This window comes from Hippoglossus hippoglossus, chromosome 12 (genome assembly GCF_009819705.1).
Source record: "Hippoglossus hippoglossus isolate fHipHip1 chromosome 12, fHipHip1.pri, whole genome shotgun sequence".
In the NCBI taxonomy this organism is placed as follows: Eukaryota; Metazoa; Chordata; class Actinopteri; order Pleuronectiformes; family Pleuronectidae; genus Hippoglossus; species Hippoglossus hippoglossus.
Genome location: NC_047162.1, coordinates 5,821,821 through 5,831,740, shown reverse-complemented (window position 1 = coordinate 5,831,740; position 9,920 = coordinate 5,821,821).

The following is a 9,920-nucleotide window of genomic DNA, read 5'->3' as shown; positions in this document are numbered from 1 at the left end:
ATCCTGACAGTAGGGTTGGTTACCTGCCCCGGCTTCATTAGTTTCATCTTTGTCTTGTTCCTTCGTCTACTTTGGGCTTTTTCACACCTGAAAGTCTGGACCAAGGTCCAACCCAAGGTTCATGGCACCCCCCCCCTCCTCCACATACAAATCGCCTACTTAACGTAAACCTCCAGTTTGATAAAAACCCCAACATTTTTATGTTCATGTTAATGCTGTAGGCTTATAGGATTTAAGAAGATCCATACATGTAATTCTTCTTAATTTGATTGCCTTATTAGACCACCTCCTCTGTAGACAGAGTTTGATTGACAGCTCCCTGACCCTCCTTTTGACTTTCTTTCACCTGCGAGGGCGGGACAAATTACATCTTTCGCCTTCTTCTTGGACTTCAGCGACCTCAGCTAATTCATGTTGTAGCTCAACTTCAACATGAGCGGAGACCTCATCAGGCAGATGAAGCGAGGACACCTGAAGGGTTGTGCAGGTCCTATATCTTTCAGTTGTGGGGTTATAGGGGAATTATTGCATATCAATTCTTGGAAGAACTGCTACATGTGTGTGTTAGTGCAGTGCATTATGCCTAGAGCGATGTAAGACACTTTGGTACTTTAGCGCTCAACAATAGGATCTTAATTGGGTGATGAGTCGGTTCAGAAGCTGCTCTGCTTCCACCTGCCTTTGCCTGTCTGAACCACATTATGCACTAATAGCTGAGCGGCCTGCAGATAGAGTCTCCGCTGAAATGAATTCTGTTTTGGAGGCCAAAAGATGCATAAATGCATAAACCTCTGTAATGGAACCAGGGCAACTTTGTATCTGTCTTCTCCGATGTGGACTCTCATTTGTCTGTTGGCATATTCCGGCTGTTTGTTCCTGCAACCTCAGAGAAGCAATGCAACGTCAGGTCGAGAGGAAGTTCAAGCGAGAAGCCTCATCAGATTCACATTTGAACAGCAGGATGATGATTTCCAAGATAATGAGTTAAAGTGCACAAGACACCTGCTCCCTGCAGCCTCCATTATGCTTTCCATCGTCTTCACAAGCTGAATGTGCGCGGGTCGGGTAGACGGCACGTACACACACACACACACACACACACACACACACACATAAGAATGCATGTGTTTTAGTGCGCCATTTGCAGTGTTAGTAACAGAGTTTCAGCACTTTCAATGAGGATTTGATTACAGGGCAGGGGAACGAGAGATGCGAGTACTGAAAGTGGAATGCTGCAGACATAAAAGAGGAACATTTGTTTGTCCGCAGGAGCCCTTCCCTGCGTGGTGGTACACAGCCCACACACTGGACAGCAGGAGACACATCTCACGGGCTCTTTGGCCGGTATTAAAGTTTGTCTTTAAAGCACGAAGCCGCAGCGGATACCAGTAAGCACAGCAGACCATTAAATCCTGCCCAATGAAATGTTTCTTATCAAGCAGCAAAGGCACCTGATGTGACAAACAAACACGCTGCTCCGGTCGGATGATTTCCTTGGCATATTTTGACTTTGAGATTTTTGCAAAAACACAGGAACACGTCTCTTTTAACATTCTAGTCGACTCACGCTTGATGTGGTGGACAAGTTATGAACGGGTAAACTATCACAGATTCTGAATGTCAACACAGGAAAGGGGAGATGATGGAGCACCACTGTGCTTTGGACGACTTTGATGAAAAAGATGCTCAAATGGAGCAGAGCTGCATGAGCGGGGCTGCTGATTGGATGCGGCGGTTTGTATGTGGAGATTTCTCCACAAAATATGACTTCCTGCCCCCTGAGCTCAAAATGCAAATCACTGCGTTGTCTTGTTTGTATGCAGATGGGTGTAACGTCCTCATCGCAGGTGCATTGGAGGACAAGTCTGGGTAAATACACGCGATGCGTTAACGCCCCGAGTTGCACTGACGCTGTGAGATGATTGAGACTGATCGTATACGTGCCCTTCTCTCACTGTTTTTGCTTCTTGACGTTCCGTTGTCGCAGAATTAAGCAGAAAAGTCAGGATTTGGTACGGTTATTCTGCCGAAAAAATTAATTAACCTTCCAGAATGTTTCCTCATTTGACAAAGGGCCCAGCTCTCGCTCATCAGTTCAGTTGTTTTCCTTTCACATTCAGGGTATGTGAGTTGATTGTCTCTCTGTGTGTGTGTGTGTGTGTGTGTGTGTGTGTGTGTGTGTGTGTGTGTGTGTGTATGTGTGTGTGTGTGTGAGTATGTGTGTGTGTGTGTGTGAGAGAGAGAGAGAGAGAGAGAGAGAGAGAGAGAGAGAGAAGGAGAGAGAAGGAGAGAGGGAGAGAAACCAAGTAAAAGAGCTGCAGTTTAAATTTAGGTCCTAATAGAATTTGTGTCTTTCCTCTCAGGCACGGAGCCATTACTCCCCCCTTTCATCACTTTCTCTCCCCGCTCACTCTGTGCAGACTCGATGCTACAGATAGCTGCTAAAGATACGTTTCACACCTCTGTTATTTCTCAGTCACTCTCCATTCATAGTGTGCCACATGCAGACATGTGGCCTGAATGGGTCCAGGACCTTAATCGGTTCAGTGCTCGCAGGAAGATCTTCTTAAAAGTATAATGTAATATCCGTCATGTGTGTTGATCTGCAGTCAGTATTAATGCATTGGATAATCACCCACTCAGCATTCAGCCTTCAGACCTAGGGAGGAGAAAGGAGAAAGTGCCCCGGTATTGTACAGAGAATGAGAGAGAAATGAAGGGAGAAGGAAGGAGAAGTGGAAATGGGAAAAAAGGCAAGAGGGTGTAAGAGAAATGAAGCAAGAGAATAAACATAAAACTGTTTTGCCTAAGTACTCATCCCACAAATGTCTGTGGAACACCTATCTTGCAAACCGTTCATGTAATCGTCTTCATACTTGGCATGTTTACTGTACACTGCCCAAGATGCACTGCTGAGTTTGGTGGGATTTGGACACGCGATACAATTCAATATAATAAAAAAATTCATAAACAGGCGTGGGGGGTGGTGCAGTGTTCTTTCAGCCTACGGACAGAGTTGAACTTCTTCTAAGTCCTTGGATAAACTTCAGCAACTGCGTCAAATCGCTGCAAGACTAGTTTGATAATTTGAATGTTTTTATTTCACCATATCGGACTGACAGCCAATCTCCGTCATCGCATCAACATTCACAGAATCACATCCTCTTTAGCAATTTGTCTACAAAGTAAAAGCCAGCTTTTATTTTGAAAGGTTGTGAACTTGGGTTTGAAGATTGTGTCGATTGCTCAACAGACATCGGAAATAGCCGACATGCAAAATATGAAAGTAACAACACTTCAGTAAATCATTCACACTCATCTTATGAGAAACCTTGACTGACTGGGTTGATTCATGTTTTAAAAAGGCCTCTGACGCTCAGTGCCAGTAACCAGATGTTAAACGTGGTTCGAGAACCTTAGTGACGCAAACAGCTACAGCTTGATCTACCATGAAATATTAGATCCAATGATTGCTCTGCATGATTATACCAGCTGAGGGATATTACGCCGTGTTTACTGCATCAGGTGCACCTAGTGAGGCAAATGTGTTTCCCTCATGGTGTTCCCACATACAGCAGGATGGTAATGTCTCTGCACACGCCGCTGGAGCAATTCAAGAGCAGTTTCATCAATGATGAGACCAAGTCAAATGCATTATATGGCCTCTCCAATCACAGCATCCAAAAATCATTACAGCTTTATGGGAAGTACAGAATCACGGAGTATGAATGGGGCTGTTAACATTTAACCTCCCTGAACAAACCTTGCGCATGATAGAGTCGGATGGATGGACTGGTAGTAGACTTGTATAGAGAACTGAGATAAATTCTGCAAATGACCATTTGCCAAAGCCCTCCCATGAACACAGACTGTCCAGTCATAGCTCAGAAAGAGGTTAGGTACAGTACGTGCATCAATTGCAGCCCCTGAATTCAGACACAGCTATCGACTGCAGAAGACATGACAGCTACCAAAATTATCATTTTAGGTTGTTCTTATTACATTGATGTATGTTTAAGTTTCCCTTTCCAGCAAGTTTGGTAATAACTGGTCATAACTGACTGTTGAGACTGACTCACGGTTTCAAGCTATAACGACTCAATCCCCTGATTACTACTGCTCAGACACTGGCTCCAAGTGACGGCACAAGATGGCAGCTTTTGTATCTGGGATATTTTGTCTTCATTTATGGATAGCGGGAGGAAGTGAAGATGCATTGTCCATCTTCATATACAGTCTATATTTGGACACAGTCTACGACAGATAACAATTAGTAAAATACAATAAAATATGTGAACAACAGTTGTCTCTTCAACTGGTTTGAAACAAAAAAAACTGCTTTTGTCTTCCTCTGTGTGAATTCTGGGATCCACTGTTCAAAAAATGAATAGGATTTTCAAGGGGAAACTCACATTTAGGATTGCAAACTGCGTATGTGCTGTGAAAGTAAAGAGGGGCCGAGGCGTCAGGGAAGGTCAATTTTCTACAGGTATTTAGGAAGATGATTGAGTCATTTATGTGAGCTGATTGTTCTGCAGGTGGTGTAGGTGCCCCTGAGCGTTGCTGAACTGACAGTTTGCTACGGTAAACACAACGACCTCCATGCCCCAGGGTAGTGAAGTCTGCAGGCCAGCCCTCAGGCCCTGCCTTTGATTCACTGACTAAGCACTGGTTTAACTAATGCAGACATTTACTGCAACAGAACGAAAGAAAGAAAGTCCTAAATTGACAAACATAATGCATACCCTGCATACACCTTCTGCCATAACCACAGCCATTCCAAAAAGAGCCAGACACATTCATCATACAACACACTTTCTGTGGATGTTTTTATTTGGCACTTCCAGTCTGGTGCTCACACAGGCAAACATCTTTACAGCCTAAGCTCTATAGCTTTAGATGGTCTCAATGTGATTGTGTTTTGGTCTGTTTGTTTTCCATCAGTTAGCTGCTTCAAATCTCTATTAAAACCCACGGGTTGTGTATTTATCCCTACATCTCTTAATTATCCGTTCCATTTATTTCTTTATTTACCACATCCACTGTCTCTGCTGAGATATTATCATCCTCAGTCTGACAGCACAGTCTCTCCCCCTGTTTCTCTGCCTCTAAATGGGCTGCAGTGCTGTTAGTGTGGGTTGTTGCTGGGGGGCTTATGTTAGCCAGTGACTGCTACAGTCCTGATTTATGCTCGAGTGTGTGCGCATGCATGTGTGTGGCGTGGCACTGTTCTCGTCCCCGGGGGGGAAACCTCTCTGCCTTAGAGACCCATGCATCATAATGCATCAGCTATATACAAAATTGATGACCAGAGGTTATGTGGGTCAGGCCAGAATGATGCCGCAGACATACACGGAGGGACTTTGACAGACAATAGAAGACAGGGAGAGGCTACACAGACTGAGGCCATCATGGATAAACAGAAGGCCAAAGAAACACTCCAGCAGGAGACGGATTGCCCGACGAGCGAAACAAGACAGTGGAGAGACGAGGAGAAGGAAAGGGAGAGCTGAACGTCATCCTTGATGTTAGTATTTCTGTCATACGGTACCATCCTTTGTTTGCTCATCCCACATAGCTTCTCTGTGTGGTTCTTGTTTTCATGTCAGAGCTAATTACAGGAGGATGCCGCCAGTTGCCAGATCAGTGGTTAGAGGACGGAGCTGCGTCTCAGCAATGTGCTTTCCACCCTACTGGGTTGCCAGATTTGTAAAAGTCTTAATTATGCCACCGAAGCTCGCAGCAACGCCTCACCTTCTGCACGTCCTCAAATTATAGCGTCGCCAGGCTGCAGACATCTTCACTGTGATTACTTGTAAGATCAGCACGGTGTATTTTAGCATTTCAATGTGGCTATGTGGAATACAGCTGTGTCTTGTCTCCCTTCACTTTAATAGCTGCAAATGTCATTACGAGTTATGTAGTGATTAAAGCTGCCATAATAAAATATTTGTAGTTTTAATGTGGAACAGATTACTTCACATTTGTGAAAGGTGTCTCTTCCTCCTCGGCAGTTCCTCATGAGGCCTTTTAGCATTAGTGTTTACTTCATTAGTTAGGTTTTACAATGAAGTAAAAGACAGCACCTTTAGTCGCCAGTGTCAACACCCGTAATCCTCTATGCACTGTGCATACATTTTCTCATGACTTTTTTTATCTGAAAATAAAACTGTGACAAAATGAAAACAAGTAAAGCTTGATTTATTAAGCACAATTGATTCCAGGTGAACGCACAATGTGCTGAACAAAGCATGAGCTACCATGGAAGTTGTAACCACGAAACTATTTGGAAAGTGTGAAGATACATATTAAACACTGTGGAGGTGGGGGGGGGCTGGGAGAGCACCTTCACCTGCACCACACAGGATCAATCAGTGCAGGTGAGAGCTGTTAGCCGATTGATCCTCAGGTTTAAAAGGCAGCGTCTGAGCTGCGTCAGCGGGAGACTCAGATGGACTCAGGACGGACACTGAGGAGAGGCACTCACACGAGAGACTGAGCTAGAAAGCTGAAGAAGTTGAGGTTAGTGTCTTTGTTTGTTCACGTGTGTGTGGTCTTTAAATAAAAGATGCTAAAACCTGAATGGTTTGTCTCTGGCTGCTGTGGTGAGAGCCCCGTGGCATGGTCAACTGCCACAGACTAAACATAACACACTGATTAAAAAGTGGGAATAATGAAATAATAATAAGATACATAAAACCAATAAAAGGATGCATTTTTCCTACAGACTCCACTGTATCTCGCAACCAAAGTTTCTAAAGTGTTTCTTTGCTCTCACCATTATGAAGCACCTAGCTTTTTGATTGTTCATTTTAGTATTACATATTGTCATTAGCCTATCTTTGTCATAAAAGGGAGTCAGCTTTTCTGACTTTTACAGAAAGAAAATATTTGCCTTGTTCATTGTCCTGTGCCTTGAATGCTTTTATTGTGCGTTACCACTAGTTGAAGTTCTGCAGGCGCCCCAGAGCTAAGCTACAATAGAAAGGTGGAAAAACAAGCATCTAAATGGAATCAAACTCTCCTGCTCGTTCACTTGCTGGCCGAGTAGTCATACGAGCGCACGCTGAGGCTATAACCTTGAATGTGGGCTATTCTTGTGTGCACTATGAAATGTAATCCTGGCATCGCCCCGGCTTTAGGTTCTTGCTCGCTGCTCTCATGTTACTACCAGCCTGTCCAGAGCACGTAGACTGCGGAGTGCAGGGAAAGCGGATGGAGCACGAGGCTCTGCCCAGTGGAGATCGACAGAAGAGGTTTAATTCAACATCATGTCTACTGAAAGACCAAGGGCTGATTGGCAAGGAGCTACACAAAGCCATCAAGGAGCTCTTTGAAGACGCTAAGACACTTTTGGCTCTGGCTAAGAAGACATTGGAAGCCGGGGGGGGATTCAGGAAGACTTTTTTGTTCACAGCTCAGCCACCTGCAGATGTTCTGGGATAAGGGGCGAACCATCCCATTGACCCGGTAGCTAACAAAGCAGGCACCGGTGGAGGTGCGGCAGGCCAAGAGCCGAGCAGCATTTACCACCTACCTGTGTTAAAACCAACAGCAGGCTTCCTGACCAGGACTAAGCTGCAGACAGTCAACATTAGGTACCTGCTGGTGAACATTTTGTGTCCAGAAACACAACCCTAAATTCATGTTTCTGTGTATTTGTTGTATATTTAGCCAAGCAGCTAATAAAAAGGTCAGTGCTGTGTTTACAGCTTGTATTATCTGTCCATAAGTGGCCAAAAGAAAAACAAATCTATACAGTTTTAAGCGAGGTAACTCGTTAACTGTGAATCAATTCATGACAGTTATTATATTTGCGCAGCAGAATTAAAAACATGTTTCTCTTCGCTGGAATTTCCATCAGTAGCTGACACAAGATTTGGTTGATCTCTCCCAGCAAATTATAGCTATCTCACTCGTTACTGTCTGGAAATTAGATTTGGGAGCCCGACACTGTGTAACCATTTCATACATAAATTGTTCAATTATACATCACGAGAAAAATTGTTTGAACAACGCACACACGAGAAAATGAATGCAGAGATGAGTAGACAAGAAAAGTGACTTAGTATTCAAAGTTGGTAGTGGGAAACTTTGCCAAAGCTACTGCCAGTGATTTATAGGAGAGGGGGTGAACATGTGCGATTTATTCTTCAGCCCACTCCATTTTTTTTTAATGGCGATTTGAATGCAACTCAGGATTCCTACACACGTTATACACTTGACGTTCGGTTAAGCACCATTTCAAAGACCATCAAAAGGGAGCACTCGGATTATAGTGATGTATTTGCGAGCCTGAGACATCTCAGCGTGAATGTTACAACTTCAAAGTGGCACTGCAAGTTCTGCTGGCTTTAACACTGGGGAGCCACAGGAACCAAATGAAGAAAAGAAAACCTCTGTGTGGGAGAAGAGACAGCCCAGACAGCATGGGACGTCCACAGTGTGGTATGAGGATAATCTTTCGAAAAATCCCCAAAAAGGTCTCCCTTTTATCTACATATCTTTGTTTCAATGTTTGGTGGCTTTTATTTTGACAATGCCCGTTATACCTGCAGGGGGTGGTTTTAAGATCGTGCACGTCCCAATGCTCCTCTGAAGATTATACTGTGCCAAAGAGATGCTGATGGCTCTATTATGAATCCCAAGGGTGTTTGTGCTGTTATAATAGATTGCAGTGTATTAAAAGGTGCCCCTAATATTTTTTGTCCACAGCTCTCGACAGTGCATCTTTAATCACATTCAGACGCTGTGCAGAAACCTCCCTCTTTTCATATCTGTCTCCCCTTGTTCTGTCTCTGTGTGTGTGACACAGTTTCCATCTTTTTTTTTCTGTGCTGTATCTGGAGGGTGCCCAGGCAGGGGGAATTCATCATCATAATACACCGTGTATAAGCACTTGTTAAAAACCTCACACTGCATTTTTTTGATATTCATTATGGTTGTAATATTTCTGCTTTGAGGGCCCAAGGCAACGTCTTGCAGCCGGTCGAAGACAGTCATTGAAAAGCATGAAAATCAAGCAGTATCTGGTGGAGCTGTCAGACATGAAAAGAGGTGGCTGTTTAGGAGAGCTGTAGCCAACATCCAACATGTGTGCACAAACACACAGCATCTCCTAGTGTATGTTTTTTTTTTTTTTAATACGATGTGTGAAGCATTACAACTAAATCTACATACACTAAAATAACTCCAATATAGAACAGCCCCGGTTCCTTCAGGCTAAAATTTCCACATTAATTTACTCGTTTAACGTTTCAGAACAACCAGCTACACAACAGGGGTGTCAAACTCAATCACAGAGAGGGCCAAAATAAAAACTGGGACTACGTCGAGGGGCCAAACAAGGTCAACATTTATTAAACAGAATATTGGATAAAGTGCAAAAAGAAAACATTTAGGTAGGCTGCATCCTTCTTTTTGTACATGTGCCACTGCCAGATGTGTGGCATCTTTTCGTGGCTGCCAGTTCATTAATGTTTGTACTTGCGGGAAAGGCGAAATGCATTATGGGACCTAGAGCCAGCAGAATGTAGCTACAAAAATGCAGAGGAATGTATGTACTTACTGTGAGACAAGTAATCTCATTGTAAACAACCATTTTCTATATCTTTAGCTTCACGCACACTTGTTAAAAATGTTTAAGTCCATGTTGACCAAAATTGCACCGCTTAAACATTGTGCATTTTAATACTTTGCCATATATATGTTCACACAAGTGGACTCACAAGCCAATGTACCCAGCCAGCAGCTTTGCATACCTAAATGTAATTTCCTTTGATTTGTTTATCGCCTTTGTGCCGTACAGAAATGGAAACGCACCTACATGCATTTGAAATGAAATAAGTTTCCCCGGCTCCACGGATGATAATGACACTGTTGGCATTGTTGATGCACCCAAGGCAACGAAGTGCTCAGAG